Consider the following 26,648-nt stretch of genomic DNA (forward strand, 5'->3'; position numbering starts at 1 on the left):
TACCACCTCATCTTTTTCAAATAAACAGCAAATTTTTGCCTTCTCTGAAATTTGAGAATTAACACATGGTACCCAGACATGGGCTAGATTTGGCAAAACTCAAACTACAAGCAACATTGCTCAATATTGCACTCTTTCACTGTGCTCACAGTCCATCTTGTACGTGAAATAATGTGACTATGTGAGTGACAGCCTGGTCCGTTAATATTTTTAGTGTAATTTTAAATGATAAAGTGACATCTACAGAAAGCTTCAAAATTTGCACAAATAGAAAAATTATTCTAATTCCACTCCCTTTATAATCATTTTGCATATTATCTTCTAGTCTTTTTTTATAATATTTAAATTGAAAGCATTAAATGTTTTGCTCTAACCCCAAGAATGTCACCCAACTATAACCATGTTACTCCTTTTGTGTAGCATTTCAATTTGACTACATACCCAACTGGTTCTCTGCACAGCAGTAACAGCAAGGCTAGCACCTCGGAGAGTGGGGCGAGTCTTCCCATTGCTCAGAGGAGTCTGCAGAAAGGATAGAGGCTAAACATTGGACTCATACTGAGCTAGAACCCAAAACCAGATCTGCCTGACTGAGCATGTAAAGTGAAAAAGGCACGAAGCAATTTGGCTTTATAAATGTAGCAGCCACGTTATTTCACCTTCTGTAGCCCAGTCAGACACACTTAGGACCACTGGTTATAGCATAAGAATGGTTGTTCCTATTCTCTCTAGTGGAGCCCTGTACTGGCACAGGTAAGACAAAAATACAAGCAGGTTTTCATTTGAAGTGTGAGGAGTTACTGGCAGCTACACTTTTGAATAACCCAGCTGTCAAATCTGATGTCTCTAATTAGGTATTTGGGCAATTAACATTAATAACATTGTTTCTTCATGTCTAAAACATATTTTTAAACAAATGCAGTTTTTTTTAGACTAACATGGAAATGATTAAAAAATAAACTGGTATAAAGATGTGGAGAAATAGATCTCAAAAATGAAGTAAGGAAAAAAAGTAAAAAAAGAGAAGAAAGAAAGAATGCCTCTAGTCAGATATCACTGTAGAAATATTCTTTATATACTTTAAGAGCAAAGTGTTACCACCTAGATCCAGTCCACAAGAGAGAAAGTGTAACCCTTGGATTGAGTCCACGTGTGTCCTATTCTTCCTCAGACACGGGGACACATCTTTACCTTCATGAGCAGTGAGTGAAAGCAGCTCATAGAGCCAGGGTGGGACGTGGCTGGGAGGCTCCATTGCTATCCTTTGTGAGCAGCATCCTCTGGGTGTAAGTCTTTGTTAGCATTACAGAGGCTTCAGCTTTCTCTGTTACCAAATCAAGTTGTAATAAAAAGATGCCAATTAAACATACATTATTTCTGTATTTTGTTGGTAGGTGTATTTATCGTGGGAATAATGGTCGTTTTAATTATTGTCCAACACAAGGCCCACAGGCATATATTGGTGGTGAATGCTGTAATTGTGTTCAGTAGTTTTTAATACTGTGTTATTTTTGGTGTTTGTCTTTTTTTTTTTTTAGGAGAGCAAGGCAGAGGCTTTTATTTAGGAAAAAGGCGAGAGGACAGAGCTCCCGGCTCAGGCCAGGAGGGGACAAGGGAGCCCTGTTTGTCTTCTTTTAACTAAAATTTTATTTAGATGATTATAGAATCACATGTTGTTGTAAGAAATAATATAAAAAGACCCCATGTGTCCTTTACTCAGTTTCCCCCAATGGCAACAGTTTGCAAAACTGCAGTACAGTGTCTCTTGTTCAGATTTCCCCAGTTTAACCTGTATTTGTGTGTGTGTTCTGTGCAATGTTATTACATGTATGGTTTCATGTATGGACCACCACAGTTAAGACACTAAACAGCTGCAAAATCATGGAGACCCCTCTGTTGCCTTTTCTTAGCCACACCCACCTCCATCCCAGCCTGTTACCCCTCCTCTGCCCGCACCAGCCCCTGGCAATAACTAATCTGTTCTCCATTTCTCTGATGTTCCCCTTTCAAGAATATTAAGTAAATGTGTAGATATATAGTATATCACCATTTGGGGTTGGCTTTTTCCATTCAGTGTAATGCCCTAGAGATCCATCCATGCTGCTGCATGGCTCGGCAGCTTGTTTCTTCTTCTTGCTGAGTGGGTTCCATGGTCTGGATGGACCACAGTTTGACTTGACATCTTGCTCTTGGAGGACATCTGGGCCGATTACAGTTTTTGGCTGTTGTGCATAAAGCTACTGTGAATATCTATACACAGGTTTTTGTGTGAACACAAGTTTTTATGTCTCTGGGATAAGTGCCCAAGAGCACAGTTGCTTAGTCATGGGATAGTTACCTGTTTAGTTTAATAAGAAACAGCCATACTGCTTCCAGAGCAGCTATACCATTTTACATTCCCACGAGCAATGTACAAGTAGCCCATTTTTTCTGCTTCTTCAAAAGTACTGGGTGTTTTGGGTATTTTATACTTAAACATTCTGATTGGTGTTTATGTCTAGACTTTTAAACTAAACGTTTTGAATTTTTAATATTTTTCACTTTTCACTATGTTGAAACATATCTCAAACTTTTTTAAAAATCTGAGTTTATCTTTCTATGGATCCTACTGGACTGTAAACTTCATCCATAGCAGACATTTGTGTCATTCATGTTTGCATCCCAGCATAGAAGACAGGGCCTGGCACCAAGCAGACACTAAGTGTGGTTGAGGGTGGAGGTGGGACACAAAGAGTGTGCTTTTTACTAACTACACTACTTTTAAAAAATATGTAAGCATAACTTTTTAAAATCAACTGAAACCCTTACTTTATTCACATTTCCTTAGATTTTCACCTACTGTTTTTATTCTGTTTTAGAATCCTATCTAGGATATTAGATCACATTTAGTAGTCACGCCTCCTTAGACACCTCTTGGCTGTGACAGTTTCTCAGACTTCCCTTGTGTTGGATGACATTAACAGTTTTGAACAGCACTGGTCAAATATTTTGCAGAATCCCCTAGATTGGAATTTATCTGATTTATTATTCATGAATAGACCGGAGTTATGGGTTCTTGGGAGGAAGACCACAGACATGAAGTGCCATTCATCACATCACATCATATCAAGGTCACATACTATCAACATGTCCCATCACAATGGATATTGGCCAGATCACCTGGCTGAGGTAGTGTTTGTCAGGCTTCTCCACTGTCAAGTTCTACTTTTACCCTGTTTCCATCCTGAAGTCTTTGGAAGGAAGTCATTATGGATAGCCCACACCAGGAATGGGGCAGTTCTGATACCCTCTGTGATGATCAAGTATTTGGAATTCTACATGGGAGGTTGTCTCCTCTCCCTACTTACTTATTCAGTTATTTATATTAATTTGGACTCATGAATATTTATACTTTTGGTTACAATCCATTACTATTTTATTTGTTTTGTTACTCAAACTGTTTCAGCTTTTGCCACTGAAGCTCTTTCAGTTGACTCATCTCTTTGACATACCCCTGTCATTGTGGATTCTTTGTTTTGTTGTGAACACTTCATTCCTTTCTGGCACTCTGGCTCATCTGGTGTATTTCCTGCCCCAGTCTTAGAATCAACCATTTCTCCAAAGAGCTTGGGTTTTGTTTGTTGGAGAGTGGTTTTAGATACCAAGAAGATTAAGAAAATACAAGTTCATTTTAAAGCATTATAGAATTGATCTCAGCTTCAGTAGTCATGGCCAGATAGAGACTTTAGAAGTAGGAATGCTCTGTTTTGGAATGTTTGATATGTAGCTCTAACCACTGGGAGGGGCTGTCTATAGCCCAAGGAAAAGATCCTTTTCTCAAAATTGTTCTATAGATAGAGCTTTCTTTAGTGATTGTACTTATTTACTATTTCTTTCCATAGCTCAGACTGTTTTAGGTATCACCATGACCTAAGTCTAGACACTTTTATCATTACTGTCATCATGAAGCGTTTCTGGAGGAGCCAGGGCAAGAACTTCTGTCGGCCAGCCTCAGTGACTCTCTATGCCATTCCAGATCGCTGGGGTAGGCCTCTCTCCTTTATCTTTTCTGCTGGGCTTCTTAACTGCATGCCAGCATTATCATGTAGTCTAAATCATTTCAGGATATCATCTGCATGAAAGGTCCCTATTCAAAATAAGTCTTCTCTGAATGGTTTATCATTCCTTTTATGAGTCTCTGGTGCCTAGATGCTATGGTTTCTATGGTCTGTGACTATGGTATTGAAAGAATGTGCATTCTCAAATACTTCTTAAAATATTGTTTGGCCAGATAGGAACTAGGTATTTTAACTACAGGTTGTCAAATAGTAAGAATTTTTTTTAGCATCAGAAATTCTGTTTTTATGAAAATTTGGGATCATTAACTGAGGAGTAGTTTAGTTGTGGTGTGTAAGGAAAGTTGTACTTAGTAACAAACTGGAGGAAAGACAAAGTAATCTGGGTATACTCTTCCTCTCTTCTGTGTGTCACTCATTTTGGCTATGATCAGGACAGTTTCCATGTTAAAATTCTGTAGTTTTTAACATATAAATAATGTTTCTTGCATATTTTTCTCATAAGTAAAAGGCCCAGGTCAAAAAATTAATTAGGTCTGTATTCTCAAAAAAGTTCTAGTCTAGATAAGTAAAATGTTCATTTCTGCTTCCACCTGTCTCTCTCAAAAAGGCAATATTTCTACAAAAGTGAATACCAAGTCTGTTTGCTCATGATTTTGTTCTTGTCTTTTTAGTTGTTGTTTGTTCACTTATCCAGAGAAGAGCACATAGAGTTCTCTTACCCCACAACCCCACTGCTCATTAGAATCTGCATATCAAAGGAATCAGACTGACGCAGTGACCAAGGTCTATCCCATCCAACTTAAATATGCCCTCTGCCTTGGTATCACTTCTGCCTTTGATTGACAGGTCCTGAGTCACATGGGACTCTAGCTGCATGGGAACCCAAGATAGAGAGTTTTCTTCCCAGCCTCTGGAGTTTAGGAAGCCATAACATAACAGGCATTTAGAATCCTTCATATCAACCAAAAGAGTTAGAAATAACTCACTGGGAGGAGAGAAGTAAATGTAGGAAAGAAGTAGAGAACAACAACAAAGCCCCACAGTCCTAAAACTTCATCTTAGAATGCCATTAGCTATGGAATGCAGGGTGTGCAAAAAAATTATGTCTTCTTATGTTCTATCTTTTTAAAAGGACTCCAAGTCCCAAAATTTCTGAATCTATTACTTGATAATAAGTACTAAAACTACAAAATTTTATGCAATAGATTACAACTATTGAGCTGATTTAAAAGATAAATTTAATTAGTAGATGCTGAAAGTGGTTATGTGTAGTTGAGGTGCACTTAAAAAAATTTTAAATAATAATGCTAATAGATATTCCACACATTAAAAAATTAGATAAATAAACTAATCAATTTTGACTTTTCTCTGTGCTACTTAACTTGTGTTAGTGCATAAACTTGTGTTATCTCTGAATATTTTTTATTTAGATGATGTCATAAAGCTTTCATAGATTCATTTCTGCTTTATATCAAAAGCAAGATCTAATTCAACAAATTTACTTGAGTGCCTTCTCTCAGTGAGACATTTTTAAAGAATATGACCATTATAGATAAATGCTCAATGATCTTTTAAATAGTAAGTGCTTTAGAGCAATAGCACTAAGGGCTTAATAGTTCTTGACACTTTTAAGTAAAAAATGGTGGTCTAAAGCAAACACAAATGGATGCCACATGTGGTTGAGAACTGCTGTTCAGCATGCAGCCTCTAAGGGGATAAAGATACACGCTGGCGAGAAGATGGGGTGAGAATGAGCCTTGCGCTCATTGTGTGCAGCTGAGCAGGTGACCCCGTGCTGCCACTGCTCAGCACTTAGATATCAAGGCAACTTCATCATTTTCTCTGAGACCTCTCATAAGCAGTAACTCTTATAAAGTGTTCATGTTTTTCTTATTTTAAGAAAGGGTCATTAATAAGAGAGGAAACTTCAGTGAACGTCGAAAAAGCAGTTTTGAATTATGTGAGTCTGTTCCTGGAAAATTCTCAACAAAATAATTTGGTGGAAGGCAAGAACTTGTACAAATATTTCCAATCTTTGCAAATTTGGGAAATTATAAAGACCTTGGAATGAATCTTATTCATGCATGAATATTCTGGCATATTGAATTTGGAATATTAAATCTAGAATACTCTCATTGATTCTACTTTTTTCCACACCAGTGAAAACCATTGCTAGTGTATTGGTCTTCTTGGCCAACATCTTACATTATGTGTAAACTGTTGAGGTTTATAAAGACCTTAAAATGTGAATACTACACACACAATCTGTGGGTACCTTTATTTTTAAGCCAGATTTCACCTATATTTATTTATTTATAATGGAAAATACTACTCTTTGATGGACAGATAAAATGCTCTTTATTTTTCGTTTCTGCATAATATGGTATTCTTCTCCATGCTTCTGTAATTGTGATCTGCTGTTTTAGAGAAAGCTGCAATTCAATAGTTATGTTCCCAATTCAAGTCAAACGTTTCCCATATATAATATACTGAAAAAAGCATTTGCCTTGAAAAAACTTCAAGTTGTGTATTGAAAAGCATTAATAAGAACAGTGTTATTCAAAATGGAAAGACTTTCTTTCCTGTCCCAAGTGAAATAATAATTCATCTATATGCTGTCATGACCTTATGGAGCAATACTTAATACATCCTTTCAGTTTATTAAAGGTTGATTTTTCCATGATATGTTTTACTCAACCATATAAACTTTTTGAGATCATTCATTACAGTTAATGGTGTGCAGATGCTTTTTAACTGATCTCTTTAAACTCAAAGCACAGTGTCAACAGAGACTTAGGTGTAGTGTTCATATTTCTGGAACCTGTGGGCTCCACCTTATGTCTGTCCTGAGGGCAGAGTACTAGTAGCTGATCCTTAGCAGTAACTCCTGCTCACAACAACACAGAGCCCCTAGCCATGCCAGCACTGTGGGGGTTACCAATGAGGAGGGACCCTAGGGAAAACAGCCTCCATGTTGGCCTCCCCACCCTCTTAACCTGCACCTTGTCAGGGAGTCTGAGGTTGGGCAGACAAGCACAGCATAAATCTGGGTGGAGGCTGACCTCTTAGCTGATCTCTCACTCTCTCTTGGTTATGTGCTCACAAACATTTGCTACTATTATGGCAAATTATACTGTGTTGTAATATGGAATAAACTGGGTGGGGATGTCAAGTTTATCTTAGAATAACTAGGATGGGAAAGCCTAGGAAGGAGTCCTTTGAGGTAGGACTTGAATGAGGAGGTGTAGAGGAGCAAGCCATGAAAAGTTCTGGAAGACACACTTCTCAAGCAGAGATAAACTTGGAATGATAAAGATGAACTTGGTGTGCTCAAGGGGCAAAAGGGACGCTAGTGCAGCTGGAGCATAGTGAAGCTGGGCGCCATGAGAGAATATGAGTGCAGAGAGGGGGCAGGCGCTTCGTTCAAAGCATGATGAGAAGCCTTCTAGGTTTTAAGCATGGAATGGATGTAATCTGATCTATACTCTGAAAAAATCGCACTGGCTGCTCTAGATCCCCTGGAATGTGGAGGCACAAGAGCGGGAACAGGAAACAAGTTAGGAGGCTATTTCAGGAATCTGGACAGGCAAGACTGCTGACCTGAGCCAGAATTCTAGTGTGGACCTGGTGAGGAGTAGAAATATCCAGGATCTCTTTTAAAGTAGGGCCTAGAATAGAGATGATGATTGGCCATGGAATGACCAAAGAAAGGGGTCGGGCTGACTGTGGTTGTAGGTATGAGCCGTGTCAGTTATTAAGGAGGGGTGACTTGGGCATTAGCTGTGGAAGTCTAGAGTTCTGAGATGTCCTTGTTGAGATAAAGGTGCCTATTAAACATGGAGCCGGAGGAACCAAAGTGGGTATGAACTTGCAGTAGGGGGAGAGATCAGGACATGAAGTCAGGCACGTGCCCTGACAGGAGGTGTCTTCTGTATTCTTCACAGGCACTGTGAAATAGGTGACATCTAGCTATTAGATGCAGAAATTAATGAAAGCCACTTTTTAAAATTAAAGGGTTTCTTCCCCTTAATGTAATAGATAAACCAGTGGAACAGAAGAGAAATTCCCAAATATGGAATTGAGTAAATAATATATTTCAAAGTAGTGGGTAAAGATTAAGCATTAAGTAAAAGGTGTAAGGACAACAGATAAGCCATGTGGGAAAAAAATTAAATTGTATCTGTATTTCTTATCCTATTCTAGGATAAATTCCAAATGGATCAAAGATTCAAATATACAAACTATAACTATATCATTCTACAAGAAATTATGGGAGAATTATCTTGAAGTGGAAATTTTTCTGGGACTTAACAGCAAAAGTTCCAAAAGAAATTTTAATAAATTCTGTTAAAGCTTTATGGTAAACTCAAAAGTTCAGTGGCAAACTGGGAATATATATTTATAATCTACATTACAAAGAGCCAATCTTTCAAATACACAGGGTGCTCAAGAAATTAATGGAGAAAAAGCCAACAACTGAACATAAAAATGAGCAAAAGATATGAACACACACTTCACAGAATAAAAGAAGTATATGACAAGATGTTCAATGTCTCATGATAAAGAAATGCAAATTAAAATAATAACTATTATCAAATTTGCAGAAATCCAAAACTTTAGTAACATTTGTTGGTGAGGCTGAAAGGAAACAGAACTCTCTTCCATTGCTGGTGGAAGAATAGATTGTTGCCACCCTATAGAGAGGGCTTTGATAGTACACATACAGAAATATGTGTGGGTGTGCATGCATGCACATATGTAAATTTTAAGCACATTAATTCTTTGACCCAGCACTTCCACTTCTTATAATTTATCCTACAGATATACTTGCATTAGTATGGAATACAAGGTTATTCCTTGCTGCATTGTTTGTGATAGTAAGACTGTAAATAGCCTAAATGGTCAGCATTAGAGGATAAAAATGAAGTTGTGCTATCCTTATAAAGGAATATTATGCAGCTATAAAAAGAATGAGACACATTCTATATGGACCAATATGGAAAAATTTATGACATTGGTTAACTACAAAAAGCAAGTAGCAGATGGTGTTTGAAATCTGCTGCACTCCTTGGACATACATTAAAAACTCTGGAAAGATATGGAAGAAACAAATAACAGCAATTATCTATGAAGAACACAATGAGAACTTGGAGAATGGAGGATAAGAATGGGAAGGAAACATTTCATCAAATACCTCTGAATATTAAAAAAAAATTTTTATTCTAGTATACTTATATACAATATTATATTAGTTTCAAGTGAAAACACAGTGATTCAACAGTTATGTATGTTATTATATCCTCACCCCAACTAAGGTAGTTACTATCTGTCAACATAATAGGATGTTACAGAACCATTAGATATATTCTCTGTGCTGTACTTTCATCCTTGGGACTAATTTATGTTATGATTGAGATTTTGTGCCTCTTTATCCCCTTCCCCTATTTTACCCACCCACCCCAAGCTCTCCTCCATGGTAACCACCAGTTACTTCTCAGTGTCTGAGTCTATTGCTATTTTGTTCATTTTGTTTTGTTTTGTTTTCAGATTCCACAAATAAGTGAAATCATATGGTATTTGTCTTCCTCCGCCTGGCTTTTTTCACTTAGCATAATATCTTCTAGGTCCATCCATGTTATTGTAAATGGCATGATTTCTTTCTTTTTTATGGATAAATAATTATTCCATTGTGTATATATAACACATCTTCTTTATCCATTCATCTATTGATGGACATTTTGGTTGCTTCCATATCTTGGCTATTGTGAATAATGCAGCAATAAACATAGAGGGGTGCATATATCTTTTCAAATCAGAAATTTTGTTTTCTTCAGGTAAATTCCTAGAAGTAGAATTACTGAGTTGTATGGTATTTCTATTTTTAGTTTTTTGAGAAACCTCCATACAGCTTTCCATAGTGGCTGCACCAGTTTACATTCCCACCAACAGTGTAGGAGGGTTCCCTTTTCTCCACATCCTTGCCAAAAATTTATTATTTCTTGTCTTTTGGGTAGTGACCATTCTGACCGGTGTGAGGTGATATCTCATTGTGGTTTTGATTTGCATTTCCCTGATGATTAGCGATGTGGAGCATCTTTGCAATTTTGAATTATATATATTACTTAGGAAAACATGTAGGACTCTTTATACAGTGATTGCTCTTGGAATTTTTAAGCATTTTTATAACTATTTTGGAAAGCAGCATATAACATACAGAAGTGAAGACATACTCTTTGACCCAGTAATTCCTAGAAAATTAATTCAGGAGAAGTAGGCAAAACACACTGTTCTTCTTGGTGACCATGCTTATAATAATGGGAAAAAAATAGAAACAATCTAAATATTCAGTACTACATGATACAGTATTAAGCCACTGCATAATGTAACTAATAAGATGGTGTGGAAACATTCATTCATTCAACAAATATTTATTGTGTGCCTACACCATGTTGGTCTGGGAGTTAAGGATACAGCAATAAATAAGGCCAAAAAAGAGACAAAATCTATGCACTAATGGAACTTAGATTATATTGAGGGAAACTGGCAGCAGACAAAATGATACAGTATAAGAAAGTAATAATGGCATGGCTTCAAAAAAAGCTGAAAAGGGGATAGTGAAGATCAGGGGGTTTCTATTTTTGTGTAAGAATCAAGGCAAGTCTCACTGAAAAGATAATATTGCAGTAATAATCCCAAAGGAGGTGAGAGGACAGACCATGCAGGGTATGGGGGAAGAGTGGGATCGAGGCAGAGAGGACATGTCCAAAAGGCTGTGAGGCAGTTGTGTGCTGAGCATGTTTGCAAAGCAGCAAGGGGGCCAGTGTGACTTTTATCACACTGTAAGCAAAGATCAGAGAGGTAGAAAGGGCAAGGTTGGGGTTCTGGTCTGAGAAGGCTAGAAGGCTATGGCAAGACCTTTGGTTTCTATTCTGTATGTGATACAAAGCCATTGGAAGTTGTTGAACAAAAAAGGAAGTAAATGTGAATGCCTGTGTGAGAAACTAAGGCTAGCTAATGATTGAATATGGAGAGTGGAGGAAGAAGAAGAATCTAGAAGGATTCTAAAGTCTGAGCAACATGATAAGTGGTGGTAACATTAAATGAGATGGGAAATTCGGGAAGGTGAACAAATTTGGAGAAAGCTAGGAAAATGATGAGTTTAGTTTTAGACATGTTGAGTTACAGCATGGTCTCTATGAGTTACAAACATAGAAAAGTGAAATGAGTAATAGTGTAAACTCACGGTATTCAAGATGGATTAATAAACAGAAGTAAATGTGTATTAGTCAATTTATGTGTGTGAGGGTGTGTTTGTATTCCCTAGCTCTGTCTACTAAGAAGTCCTGGGGCTGGGGGGCAGTGATACTCCAGTAGCAGTAAGCACATTTAGCACTCAGATATTAGCAGCTTTTAAATACCTGAAAGAAACCAGGGCTTCATGGTGAAATGCCTGATTCTAGGTTTGGAAGAGCCTTGAACATTTTGTTATATCAGAAAGTAACATGCTCAAAGAATAATAGGGACATATCAAAGAACACAGGAACTAGCCTGAAAGGGGCTGCCACTAGCCAAATCTGGGAGAATTTGAGCACCAAAATAAATGATAGCTATGAATTATAACCCACTGTATAAGAATCCATGAGTCCGCACTGATAAAAAATGTAAATGAATTAGCTGGAAGTTTAATAAGGACTGGGTATTTACATAGTTGAAAGTTATATCCTACATAATGTTTTTTAATATCAGAAAGAAAAGTGACTTACAGTTGAGACACCTGGCAGCCATTTACTTAATCAAGTAATAAAAGTTAATATCATCAGTAATGGGACAAATTGGAATTGTGTGTCAACTCTGTAGAAGAACACAGCATCACTTCTGTGTTGTTCTTTTCCAGTATACTTCATCCTGAGAAAATATCAGACAAACCCATATTGAGTGTTTGTAAGCTACAGAATTATTGATCTGCATCATTCAAAAATGTCCAGGTCATGAAAGACAAGGCAAGACAGGAACCCGTGCAGACTGTGGAGGATTAAAGAGACATCACAAGTAAATGCAACACATGGTTTTGAATTCTCTCCTTTTGCTACAAAAGACATGACTGTAACAATTCGGAGAAGCAAAGTGGGGTCTAGGAATGAGACGGAGAGATGTATACATGTTCGTTTCTCCCCTTGGTGGTCATAGAGCAGTTATGTAGGAGAAGGTCCATTTGTAGAAACTTACTCTCAAATGGTTCAGAAAGAAAACATGCTTTGTACTGTACTTAGAATTTTAGTAAATTTAGGATTGTTTCATTTTTCTAAGTTTCACAAAAGTGAACAGAAGGTGAGAAAATGGAAAAAAGTGAGACCCATACTTTGTAGAAGATTGGCAGACAAAGAGGGCAATGCAGGCTTTCAAATGAGAGGAGACTGTGCAGACATTGAGGGAATGCTAGTCTACATGCAAGTGTTGGTGTGTGGAGAGTGAGCTGACACAGAACAGATGGTAATCATTGAAAAATAGAGACCAGTAGGCAGTGGGTGTCCTGGGCACCCAGGCCAGGTAGGAAAATGAGGCTGGGGAGGAAGCTGGGAGGGATGTCAGCTGGTATGGAAGGTGGGCTAGAAATGGAGTAAAATCATACCTGAGAACCTTCTGTCTCTCTGAGAAATAGAATTGTGTTCTGAAAGTGTCCCCTTGTTTGCTGTCTTGAGTACAACAAACAGAATATGATTTACTCTTTGGAATTACTTCATTGTAAAACATTTTAAAACAATCTAATATTTCTCAGTGATTTTGTTCCTAGAACAAGTATTAGGATTGCAGAAGAATTTTCAAAATTACTATTGTTACTTGAAAAAGAAAAAGCCTTATATGTGTGCCCTTTGCCTAGATAGTTGGTTTTATTAATAGGGTCAGAGTAGATAGAAAATGTATACCTGTACTTCACGAACACAATGATTTATAAGCCATTGCATTAGACAGGCCTGGTTTCTAGGCCAGTTAGTAAACTTAGAGTCTGAAACCCTGATTCAGAAGCAAATCATCTAAGAATGATTAAACACTGTTCCCTGTTGTGTCAATAGGCCCAATATAGGAGCGTCATTCATCCCCAGCTCCATTTACTTCCATCTGCCTCCATCATTGGAACTACAGAGCCCTGAAGATTATTCAAGTGACTGTTTTCTCATTTCTCCTGAGGTTGTACATAACTAATGCTCTTCTAGATATGTGAGACGGTCATTATCCATGATATACAATGTGACCTTAGAATTTTAGGGCTTGTTCCCTCACAGAACCCCGTTTGAGAAAGGCTTTGATAACTCTTGGTTTGGCCAGCAAACTGTTTGGTGATTCAAACGGAGCCGTGGGGCACTGCAGCTTACCTACAGGACTTCCAAAACACTTGCCCATGGTTGGTGCTTGTTCCTTACTCCATACTCTGTTATAGACCCATGTCTCTTCAGGTTTTAGTGATTGGTAGGCATGGAAAATGTGGAAGTCAAATGACCCCTCATTTGAAAGTGAGTTGGGGAATAAATGAGAGAAAATGAAACCACTGTCTGCCCAGTTGATCTGGCACATTTTGAGTAATAAATTTTCTTTATTTATTCTAGGATCACTCCTTTCCTCCCTCCCTCCTTTCCTTCATTTATCTTGTTCTAATTTAGAACTTCACTAGGACACTTATATTTCTTTTCCTGCTCCTGTACTTTGTAGCAATGTAGAGGTCTCACTTTGTGAATTACCTGTGTAAAGCATTTTCATACCTGTTATTGTCCCTGAGGGCAGGAACTACATCTTATACCTTCTATCCCCACAAAGTCTGAATGAATACATGTCGATCAGTTCAACTTGGTGCACTAAACATGTGTTGATCATCTGTAATGAATAAGGCTCTGAGCTAAGGGCTGTGATAGGTACCTAGGGAATCAGAAATATGATTCTGCCCTCAGGAAACTTCCAGGCAGAAAGAAGAGAGAAAAGATCTACTCTCAAGTGTTTATATTAGAGTAGAATGTGATAAGAACTGAAATAAAGGCAAAAAACAAACCACTTTGAGTACAAAGTAAAAGGAAAAATTGTTTACATTATTGGAATGAGAGAGCTGTTCATGAAAGACATGGCATTTGAGCCTGACTTTGAAAAATGAGCCTACTTAGGGAAGTGGAGATGGCAAGGAATAGCAGACTAGTTTAAAGGAACTAATGGAGCTGAGGCTGAGAAGGGGAGGTGGTTGCAGGAGCTTGATCTTCTTAGATACTCACACATGTGTTAAGAGACATGTAGGAGCCTGTGGGATACCTTTGAAGGTCCATGATTAGTTGAGTGACATGATTAAGTCTGTCCCTTATGAAAGATTACTTTAGCAGCAACCTGTAGGAGGAGTTAGAAGAAAGGGAAGAATGAGGTTAGGAGACCAGTTGGGAAACATTCACCTAATCCATGTAGGAGGCAACAAAGCCCGCAAGCCAAACAAGACAGTGACAAGAATGGGAAGGACGAATGATATATCTAAGATAAATATGGAGGTAATATGGATAGGCTGTAGCAACTGGATATGAAACAGGAAATATAAAGTACTATCAAGTTTTGAAACAGAATGACTGAGAGAATGGTGGGGCTACATCACACTAAGAGGGATCACTTAGGAGGAGGAATATATTTGAACCTGAAGATAAGGAGCCTTGGTAATCTTCATAACAATGGTAACATGAAGGATCCAGATGAAATGAGATACTGGCCATTTACATTTTATCACTGGACCTCACTCAATATAGCAGCAATTTTAGTCTGTGTACCCTAGCAAGTATAGATGCATTCATACAGCTCTTTGCCAGTGATAGACTAAAACTCTGATGAAAGCCTCTCCCCTAGAGACTCTTGCTTTCTATTAAAGACCTATGCTCATAATACATTTTCATAGATATCACCAGCATGGTTTTTTTAAAGGTATAATTTCTTACATTTATGGTCAACTGATTTTTGACAAGGGTGACAGATATATCAGTGGGTAAAGATAGTAATTCCAACAAATGGCACTCAGACAACTGGATATCCACATGCCAAAGAATTAAGTTGACCCCTCCCTCCTCTAAGTGGATGATAGACATAAATGTAAGGACTAAAACTATAAAACTCTAGAAGAAAACATAAGAATACATCTTTATAACCTTGTATATTAAGCAGTGGTTTTTTTACATGTAATACCAAAACTATACACAATACAGGAGAAATACATAAATGAGACTTGTCAAAATCAAAAGCTTTTATGCTTCAAAGGATATCATCAAGAAAGATACAACTCAGAGAATGGGAGAAATTTTTTGCAAATCATAGGACTTGTATCCAGAATACATAAAGAATACAACTCAACATAAAAAAGATAACTCAAATGAAAAATGGTCAAAGGATATGAACAGACATTTCTCCAAGGAAGACAGACAAATGGCCAAGAGGCACATGATAACCAACATCATTAGTCATTATAGAAATACAAATCAAAACCACTATCGGGAAGATACACTTTACCCTCCAGTAAAATGGCTGTAATAAAAAAGATGGGCAATAGTAAGTGTTGACAAGGATGTGGAGAAGTTGGAACCCTCACACTCAGCCAGTAGAAATGTAAAATGGTATAGCCACTTTGGAAAACCATCTGATAGTTCCTCAAAAAGTTAAGCATATAATTACCATATGACCCAGCAATTCTACTCCTAGATATGTACTCATGAGAATTGAAAACATGTATTCACATAACTTCAATGGTATTATTCATGAATGCAAAAAGTGGAAACAACCCATATGTCCACCAGCTAAATGAATAAACAAAACATGATGTAGCCACATATGGAACATTATTCATCAACAAGAAGGAGTAAAGTACTAATACAGCATGGATAACCTTGAAAACATTACACTAAGTGAAAGAAGCCATTCATATTAGAGGGATAATGTGTAATTCTATTTATGTGAAATATCCAGAATAAGGAAATTCATAGAGACAGAAAATAGATTCGTTGTTGCCAGGTACTCAGGAGAGGGGAGAATGGGAAGGGGCTGCCTAACAGGTTGAAGTTTCTTTAGTGATGAAAGTATTGTGAAGTTAGTGCCAGTGATGGTTGCAGAACATGGCAAATGTACTTAATGCCACAGAATCTTACATCTTAAAATGCTTGAAGTGGTAAATGTTATGTATGTATTTTGCCACAATAAAAAAGGGTGAATTTTATGGATATAAATTACATTTCAGTAAAGCTATTATAAAAATAAAAAGCATAGGGGGATTAAAGATGGTGGCATGAGAGGAGAGACAGGCTTCCTCCTAAAACTGTATACAATTAGAAAATAGAGTTGGTGCAACTAATCCTGAAAGAGCAACAGGAAAGAGGACTGCACCAGACTGCACACACCTGGAGAAAAGAGCAGACCTCACAGAACACGGTAACGTACCAGAGCCGTGGCCTGGTGGGACCCAACCCTTCCCACACCCCAGCTGACCGGCAGGAGTAAGAGAAACAGAACAGGGAGGGGGTAGAAGGCCTAGGACTGCTGAATACCTAGCTCAGGAGATCTACTCTGGGAGCACAAACCTACATTTCATGGTGCTTTCATGATAACTTGTGTGATTATGGGGTTGGAAAGCTAATACAGGCAGAATTCCTGGAGAGACAGATTCCAGCAGCTTGTGGAAAACAGGGATCCATATCCGGCTGCTCTGGGACAAAAGCTTATAACTGTGTGCCCGGCCCACTGGCTCAGGCAGTGGAGACAGGCATAGCAGCCAGGAAGCAAGAAACAGCTCTTTCCTTCCCCCAGGCACCAATACCGCTCCCCTGTGACCCCCGACATTGCTTCAGAGGCTGAGCAGCTCCAGAGTAGAGCCTCTGGACAGAAGAGGGTGCCATGTACAAATATGAAACACCAAAGAAACCTGGTCCAGAGTAAAACTATTAATACAACTCCCGAGAAAGATTTAAATGACATGAACCTTGTGACTCTTCCTGAAAGGGAGTTCAAAATAAAAATCATCAACATTCTAATGGAGGTACGGAAAGACATCCAAGAACTCAGGAGTGAATTCAGGTCAGAGATCCAATCGTTGAAGAGCATGATGGAGGGTATTAAAAACAGGTTGGATACAGTGGAGGAGACGATAAATGAAATAGAAACTAGAGAAGAGGAATACAAAGAAGCTGAGGTACAGTGAGAAAAAAGGATCTCTAAGAATGAAAGAATATTGAGAGAACTGTGTAACCAATCCAAACGGAACAGTATTCACATTATAGGGATACCAGAAGAAGAAGAGAGAGAGAAAGGGATAGAAAGTGTCTTGGAGGAGGTAGTTGCTGAAAACATCCCCAATCTGGGGAAGGAGATAGTCTCTCAGGCCATGGAGGTGCACAAATCTCCCAACACAGGGACCCAAGGAAGACAACACCAAGACATGTAATAATAAAATTGGCAAAGATCAAGGATAAGGACAGACTGTTAAAAGCAGCCAGAGACAGAAATAAGATCACATACAAAGGAAAGCCCATCAGGCTAACATTAGACTTCTCAGCACAAACCTTACAGGCCAGAAGGGAGTGGCATATGTACTTAATGTGATGAAGTAGAAGGGACTGGAACCAAGATTACTTTATCCAGCAAGATTATCATTTAAATTTGAAGGAGGGATTAAACAGTTTCCAGATAAGCAAAAGCTGAGAGAATTTACCTCCCACAAACCATCTCTACAGTCTATTTTGGAGGGACTGCTATAGATGGAAGTGTTCCTAAGGTTTAATAACTGTCACCAGAGGAAATAAAACCACAGTAAAGAAAGTACAACAGCTAATAACTAAGCAAATGCAAAATTAAAATAATTATCCCCAAAGTCAATCAAGGGATAGACAAAGAATACAGAATATGATACCTAATATATAAAAAATGGAGGAGAAAGAAAAAGGAGGAGAAAAAAAAGAACCTTTAGATTGTATTGGCAACAGCATATTAAATGAGTTAAGTTAGACTCTTAGATAGTAAGGAAATTAACCGTGAACCTTTGGTAACCACGAATCTAAAGCCTGCAATGGCAATAAGTACATATATTTCAATAATCACCCTAAATGTAAATGGACTGAATGCACCCATCAAAAGACACAGAGTAATAGATTGGATAAAAAAGCAAGGCCTATCTATATGCTGCTTACAAGAGACTCACCTCAAACCCAAAGACATACACAGACTAAAAGTCAAGGGATGGAAAAACATAGTTCATGCAAACAGCAGGGAGAAAAAAGCAGGTGTTACAGTACTAGTATTAGATAAAATAGACTTCAAAACAAAGAAAGTAACAAGAGATAAAGAAGGACATTACATAGATAAAGGGGTCAGTCCAACAAGAGGATATAAGCATTATAAATATATATGCACTCAATACAGGAGCACCACCGTATGTGAAACAAATACACACAGAATTAAAGGAGGAAATAGAATGCAATGCATTCATTTTAGGAGACTTCAAGACACCACTCACTCCAAAAGAGAGACTCCAAACATTAACCCAAACATATATGGTCAATTAATATTTGATAAAGGAGCCACAGACATACAATAGGGAAATGACACTCTCTTCAAGAGATGGTGCTGGAGAAATTGGACAGCTACATGTAAGAATGAAACTGGATCACTGTCTAACCCCATACACAAAAGTAAATTCGAAATGGGGCATTATGATCAGCATGTATAGTGTTGTGGGGGGGTACAGCGAGGGCTGTACAACACAGAGAAGACAGGTGGTGATTATACAGCATCTTGCTATGCTGATGGACAGTGACTGTAGTGGGGTGTGTGGGGGGGACTTGGGGAGGGGGGGAGCCTGGAAAACATAGTGTTCTTCATTTCATTGTAGATTAATGATAGCAAAAAAAACCATTCAAGAAAATGGGTATAGAGGGCAAGTATATCAACATAGTAAAGGCCATGTATGATAAACCCATAGCCAACATCATACTAAACAGAGAGAAGCTGAAAGCTTTTCCTTTAACATAGGGAACAAGACAGGCATGCCCACTCTCCCCACTGTTATTCAACATAGTACTGGAGCTCCTAGCTATGGCAATTAGACAAAACAAAGAAATACAAGGAGTCCAGATTGGTAAAGAAGAAGTTAAACTGTCCCTGTTTGCAGATGACATGATATTGTGCATAAAAAACCCTGAAGACTCCACTCCAGAACTATTAGAACTAATATCAGAATACAGCAAAGTTGCAGGATACAAAATTAATACACAGAAATCTGTGACTTTCCTATACACTAACAATGAACTAATAGAGAAATCAGGAAAACAATTCCATTCACAACTGCATCAAAAAGAATAAAATAACTAGGAATAAACCTAACCAAGGAAGTAAAAGACCTATACCCTGAAAACTATAAGACACTCTTAAGAGAAATTAAAGAGGACACTAGCAAATGGAAACTCATCCCATGCTTTTGGCTAGGAAGAATTAGTATCGTCAAAATGGCCATCCTGCCCAAAACAATCTACAGATTTAATGCAATCCCTATCAAATTACCAACAGCATTCTTCAATGAACTGAAACAAATAGTTCAAAAATTCATATGGAAACACCAAAGACCCCAAATAGCCAAAGCAACCCTTGGAAGGAAGAATAAAGTGGGGGAAATCTCACTTCCCAACTTCAAGCTCTACTACAAAGCCACCGTAATCAAGACAATTTGGTACTGGCACAAGAACAGAGCCACAGGCCAGGGGAACAGAGTAGAGACTCCAGACATTAACCCAAACATATATGGTCAATTATTATACAATAAAGGAGCCATGGACATACAATGGGAAAATGACTGTCTCTTCAACAGTTGGTGATGACAAAACTGGACAGCTACATGTAAGAGAATGAAACTGGATCACTGTCTAACACCATACACAAAAGTAAATTCGAAATGGATCAAAGACCTGAATGTAAGTCATGAAACCATAAAACTCTTAGAAAAAAACCTAGGCAAAAGAAATAGGGAAAAAAAAATGAGCGACTTCTTGATGAACATATCTCCCCGGGCAAGGGAAACAAAAGCAAAAATGAACAAGTGGGACTATATCAAGCTGAAAAGCTTCTGTACAGCAAAGGACACCATCAATAGAACAAAAGTCATCCTACAGTATGGGAGGATATATTCATAAATGACAGATCTGATAAAGGGTTGACATCCAAAATATATAAAGAGCTCGTGCACCTCAACAAACAAAAAGTGAACAATCCAATTAAAAAATGGGCAGAGGAGCTGAGCAGATAGTTCTCCAAAGAAGAAATTCAGATGGCCAGCAGACACATGAGAAGATGCTCCACATCACTAGTCATCAGAGAAATGCAAATTAAAACCATTATGAGATATCACCTCACACCAGTAAGGATTGCCACCATCCAAAAGACAAACAACAACAAATGTTGGCAAGGTTGCGGAGAAAGAGGAACCCTCTTACACTGCTGGTGGGAATGCAGATTAGTTCAACCATTGTGGAAAGCAGTATGGAGGTTACTCTAAAAGCTCAAAATAGAAATACCATTTGACCCAGGAATTCCACTTCTAGGTACTTACCCTAAGAATACATTAGCCCAGTTTGAAAAAGACAGATGCACCCCTATGTTTATTGCAGCACTATTTACTATAGCCAAGAAATGGAAGCAACCTAAGTGTCTATCAGTAGATGAATGGATAAAGAAGATGTGGTACATATACACAGTGGAATATTATTCAGCCATAAGAAGAAAACAAATCCCACCATTTGCAACAACATGGATGGAGCTAGAGGGTATTATGCTCAGTGAAATAAGGCAGGCACAGAAAGACAAGTACCAAATGATTTCACTCATATGTGGAGTATAAGAACAAAGAAAAACTGAAGGAACAGAACAGCAGTAGAATCACAGAACCCAACAATGGACTAACAGTTACCAAATGGAAAGGGGCTGGGGATGATGGGTGGGAAGGTAGGGAAAAGGGTGGGGAAAAAGAAAGGGGGCCTTACGATTAGCATGTATAATGTGGGTGGTGGAGCAACCGGGATGGCTGTGCAAGACCCAGAAGACAAGTAGTGATTTTACAGCATCTTATACGCTGATGGACAGTGACTGTAATGGGGTTTGTGGGGGGGACTTGGTGATGGGGGTAGTCTAGTAAACATAATGTTCTTCATGTAATTGTAGATTAATGATACCAATAGTAATAATAATAATAATAATAATAATACAATTAAAAATAAATAAGAACAATAATTTAAAAAATAAAAATGAAAGGCATAACAGCTTGATTAATAACCAGGGAACTGTGGTAACAGAAACCATCCTCTCCCCAAAATTATATACTGGATGATGCCATTTTTATAACATTTTAAAGCAGCAAAATTTTAGAAATGAAGGACAGATTTAGTAGTTTCTAGATATTTGGGATGAGGGTAGGAAGGTGGTGGAATGTGGTATAAAAGGTCAGCATCAGCTTTGGCTATGCTGGTGGTTGGGGATCCTAGAAGGTGTTAAGACTGTGCAGCACTATATGCACACACACATGTAAAGTTGGTGAAACTGATTAAGATTTGTGGAGAATCAGTGTTAGTATCCTGGTTGTAATGTTGCACTTTCGTTTGTTAATATATAGGACACTCTTGAGGGTTAGGGCAAATAATGAACATAGGATCTCTCTGAGGTATATATTACACCTGCATATGAATCCACAGTTGTCTAATAGAAATTTCAGTTAATAGAAATGGGTAAGAATAACCATATCTTTGAAAGAGTGTTCTATGGGCAAACTTCTATAAACATACACAATGCACTCTTCCTAACTTTGTGCTGCCCCACTCACAGTCTCATATTCATGAGCAATGACCAGAATCAAAGTTCATGATGGACCAGGCTTGTGATAGATGATTTTTGTTTTCTTTGTTTTGGGTTAACTTCATCAGTGCACTATTTCTCAAAATAAGGAGGATGTATGAGTAGAAAAGACCTTTCTCAGGCTTTCTTGGCATCCTTTTGTTAAGTCACTTTTAATGAAGAACAATTGTTATTCCTTCCTATTAACTGATATTAAGAAGTCTACATGTCACACTTTTAGCAAAGAGAAAATATGAATTTTTTAATGAATAAAAACCATATTTCTGTGAAGTAGAAATCATCCTGTTAACATCTCATGTTAAAAAGATAAACAGCAGGATTAACTGTTTACTTTAGAAGTGCAGTCTGGTTGTTTTTCGGGAGGAGAACACAATGTCCTGTGTGTGTCTGGTTTCCCGTCTGCCTGCCACGGGGTTGGTGGAGCTGGGGGGGCCCCCCCACTCCCCACGCCCCCTCCTGGCCCTGTTCAGGTTCTTTTCCTTCCCCCCATTCTTCCTTTCCCTTTTTCTCTCTCCCGCTTTGTTTTCTCATTTCATCCTCTAATTTCTTCTGTTTCTTCCTTAAATTGAGGCTTAGTAAGAGATTAGAACAAGGAGAGAAAGATCCTTGTTGATATTCAGAGGCTGCTCTAGTTGACAGTGACCTAGAATAAAACAGCCAGGACTGACTCTGATTCTGGGAATTCTTGGTGGACTGCTAAGAACTGCTCCCATAACTCGTGTAAACATCCCACATGCTCACTTAATCTCTTTCTCCCCCAGTACACGTGTACACAGACTCATGTACACATCTACTGTTTCTCTTTTCTTCACTCGTGTGTCTGTGAAATTGAGTCAGTGAATGAAAAGAAAGGAAAAATGAATTCATTTTTGAAAAGTTGGGGAAGGGTGTCTAAAATTTCAAGAGAAATTATAGTACCAGTAAAACTACAAACCAACAGTTTCATTTTCATTATTCCTTTTGCTTTGTTCTGTTCCTTTACAGACTGATAATACATATATTTTTAGAATTCTTTAAGTATTCTTTAAATACCATGGTGTGATGATAAGCTGTTAAGAAGAGGAAAAAAACATTCTTAAAGATAAATATTAACTCCATAGTGGACTTTTATACTTCTAACATGATATGACTGATTGAACAAGGAACCTCTTATCTGTATTACTTTACGTTGTTGGGAAAGTGCTGCGGAATGTAGTTTCATTTGGCACCAATTTTAGTCGGTTCTTCCAACATGGTTCAGGCCTCACCCTCATGGCTCAGAAGTGCGTAGAATCAAAGTCCTCCCGAACAGCTCCTGATGCGTGAAATAGAGAGGGTTCTGCCACGACACTGTGCCCTGGAACTACTTTTTGACTGCTGTTATATTTCCCCAGCTGGGGAGGGAGGGCATGCCTGGCTGGGATAGGGGCAAGCTGAAGACACTGGGTATTTTAATGATGATGTATTGCTTTACCCAGAGTGGAGCTTTACCTTACAAACAGAAGCCCGGCAGGATAATGAGGCAGCATCACAGTGCCAGTCACAAGTTGGTTTCACATGTAAGTAGTCATTTCTGAGTGGGGCGGTGCTCCCTTATGCTGCCACCCAGCACCTTTCTCTAAGCCCCTCTGTACAAGGAGGTCACCCCTTTTATAAAGGTGCACGTCTGTGTAAGGGCTAGGAGACTGGCACATGAGAGAAGATTATATTCTTGTCGATTAACTGCATTTGTAACAAAGTGAATTTGCCTAATGGGTGAAGGAAACAGATTTTGAGCACAGATTCAATGTAGGCGCATAGTGGGATATGAAGCAAATTGAAGTGATTGGATTGTAGCCGTGAAAGCTGGCCAGGACCCAGGGCCCAATCCACAGCAGCGGGGCACAAGGCAGTGTCCTTCATCTCCTGGCTGTCGCTGCCCTGCACTGGCGCTTAAAATCATGAACTGGCAGGAGGGATTTCATTTGGGTGAGGGTCTGTGTTACGTGTGGGTGGATCATTGATCTTAAGCAAGTGGCATTTGCTTGCTAGACGTTCCAAGAATTTTGTGTAGCAAACTGTCTCTGGAATGAATGCAGTTCTGTGGCTCTCATTCTAACACTAACATCCTCCTTTCTCCCCGGGAAACATCTTTTCTTTCCTGTTCTAGCATTTATCTAAGTCAATCTGTTCTAACAATTGCAGTCTCCTGCTCACAGGAGACATAGGGTATCCACCACCCATGCTCGGTGCTGTAGGGCATGTGGAACACCGCTTGCAGGCTGAGCTCTGGCTTGCCTGGCCCTGGCAGTGCACAGTTTGGTATTACTAGTGTGCATGTCCGCCTCGTCTGGTGGGCGTTGTGAGGCAGGAGAGCAAAAGGAGGTACTCAGCTTGCTCCCCACAGTGGAGCTCCATTTCCTGAACACCGATCCGCCACATGACTCATATCATCAGGTCTCCGAATCTCCATGTGGCCTGACCAGTAGTGAAGCTGACAGTATTTAAGAGCTTTTAAAGAGTGGTGCTGTGTCACTGGTTGTCCTGCTGAGCATGGCCATGTGTTATTACAGTGTCTGCTGAGGGACCCATGTGCTGGCACCTGAGCTACAACCTCCCATATAGATATACAATGATCTATTTTTTCTTAGACTGAAATAACTGAAAAGGCCTCTAGAGAGTAACCCTCTGTCTAGCAAGGGAGGAGTATCAGTCAGAGAGCTGCCATGGCTGTCAGCAGCAGAACACAGCTGAGACCCCAGCCTCTGCATACTAGGGCTTCTCCACCCCCACTTTCAGGCATGTCCTCCACTAAGCAGTTTGGACTCCATGGCCTGTGCTCCTCAGCTCAGGCCTGGCCTGTTCCTGGCTTCAGTCACTTGACCAGCCTTTGGAGCCCACAGCTTCTGTTTCTTTGAGTGAGACCCATGTCTGGGATGCCTGTCCCCAAGACTGCCTTTGCTCTCCATTGCCACTTAGCTCCTGAGAAGCCTCAGGCCAGTGTAGAATGCTCCCTCTGCCACCCCCACCCAGGACTGTGTTCTCTGTGTTCCTTGCAGGGACTCTCTAGTTCATGCTCACATGCCAATGACACAGGTCAGCAGCATGCAGTGTGTGTGGCCAGGGAGAAGCTTACAAACTGGGCCTCAGCCACAGACATTGACCCAGTGCTGCCCAAGCTGCAGGTTTTTCAAGACAACAGGAAACTTGAATTTCAGTAAAATCTCACAATTTTTAATATTTGTTAGCAGTTTTTAAACTTTAAACTGTATAAATCAAAGGAAACACATCACACCTGTGAACATCGCTTTGCAGCTTCACTATTTCCTGTGAGATATTTGTTATTGGTTAGGGCAATGAATTCATCCAGACCTAAAGAGACTCCCTAAAAGTTCTCTGTTCAAACCGTCCTCCACCATGTCCCAAGAGTTCTATTTCGGAAACAAAACATTTATCTAACACTTCTTAGTGTCACCCCCACTGTTGACCTATTCACAACAGAAGGTAGGTGTGATGGCTGGCACACATGCCAGTTGCTTACCACCCCTGGGCCCCAAGGGGTCAGTCTGCACACGTCCCATCCCCACTTGGCCATTGTCCAGCCCCCTGCCCTGTTAGGCATCCCAGGGCACCAGCTACACCCAACCACTGGGCTCACTCCACCAGGTAATACGTCTGTCCTTCCCACCCAGTCCATTCCCTCCCCATCCGCATTTTTTCCCATCTTTACGAATGCTTATCAAATTTGTAACTTTTTCATAAATATATCTATAATTTTAAAATTATAATGTGTTGAAATCCACAAATATTAGCCTTTCTCCTTATTACCACTTTTTCTCTTTCTTGTTTCCATTTTCTAGCTGCCTTTCAATTTCTCAACGTGGAAAAGCTCTTTCCTATCACAGGGTTTTGTATATGCTGTGTTCTCTGTTGTAAATGCTCTTCACTCAGTCTTTTGCATGACTGGATTCTTCTTCGGCACTCAGCTTAGAGATCACCTCTTAAGAAACCTTCCCTGACCGCCCTGCCCAGCCAGTCCCACCCCAGGGTTGTCTCTTAGGGCCTGCTGCTGATTTCCCTCTTAGCACTCCCATAATTTGTGACTGTATACTTATCTGTGTGTTAGTTCTTTCCCTAAGGAGACACAGAGCAGGACCTGTTTAACATTACCACATACCTAGCACCTCACAGAGGGCCTGGGCCAGCAGCAGTCCTGCTGTATTTAGCAATAAGTAGATGGATCATAGATTTATGAGGCACCCCTAAAAGGCCAGGGCTTGTTTTACAGCACATTGAGAAACCCCCTAAGTGCCAGCGTTATTAGGAGTCCTGTGGCCCTTACATCAGGGCTCTGCGGCCCTCTGCATCGTACTGCATCTACCTCATTTCTTTTGGTCTGACTTGTACGTAGCTTTTGTACTTGGCTCATTTACTGTGTTCTAGCAAATCAAGATGTCTTTTAGGAAAAAGAACAACCCACGCTTAAGTCTACAAATTCAGAATGGATAGTTTCCAAATATTTTCAAAACTTATAAATAATGGCTGACACATGCTACATATCCAAAGGATCTTTATTCCTAATGGAAGCAAATTGAAGAAACAAACAGAAGACTGACTTCTGGAACTGCAGAGTGAGAATACAGTAAATTCTCTCCCTAACAAACATTTTAACTGGAGAAAACTGTTTAAGAAAAAACAAATTTAAGCCTCTAGAAATTGTCCTAAGGGCATACAGCAAATGGAAAC

General features: G+C 39.2%; 1 protein-coding gene across 10 annotated transcripts in view; it reads left to right on the plus strand.

Annotated features, from left to right (window-relative positions):
• Positions 1-26,648, plus strand: part of SPIDR (scaffold protein involved in DNA repair) — a 462,021-nt gene that overhangs the window by 345,325 nt on the left and 90,048 nt on the right. Inside the window, exon 1 of one of the 10 annotated variants that reach the window (XM_036993690.2) lies at positions 23,298-23,482. The exons of the other annotated variants lie outside the window; for them this stretch is intronic. The gene's annotated coding sequence lies outside the window, so the exon portion shown is untranslated. Of the gene's footprint in view, positions 1-23,297; positions 23,483-26,648 lie in introns of those variants that run through there. 10 annotated transcript variants of the gene reach the window in all.

Source organism: Manis javanica, chromosome 2, assembly GCF_040802235.1.
Source record: "Manis javanica isolate MJ-LG chromosome 2, MJ_LKY, whole genome shotgun sequence".
Lineage (NCBI taxonomy): Eukaryota > Metazoa > Chordata > Mammalia > Pholidota > Manidae > Manis > Manis javanica.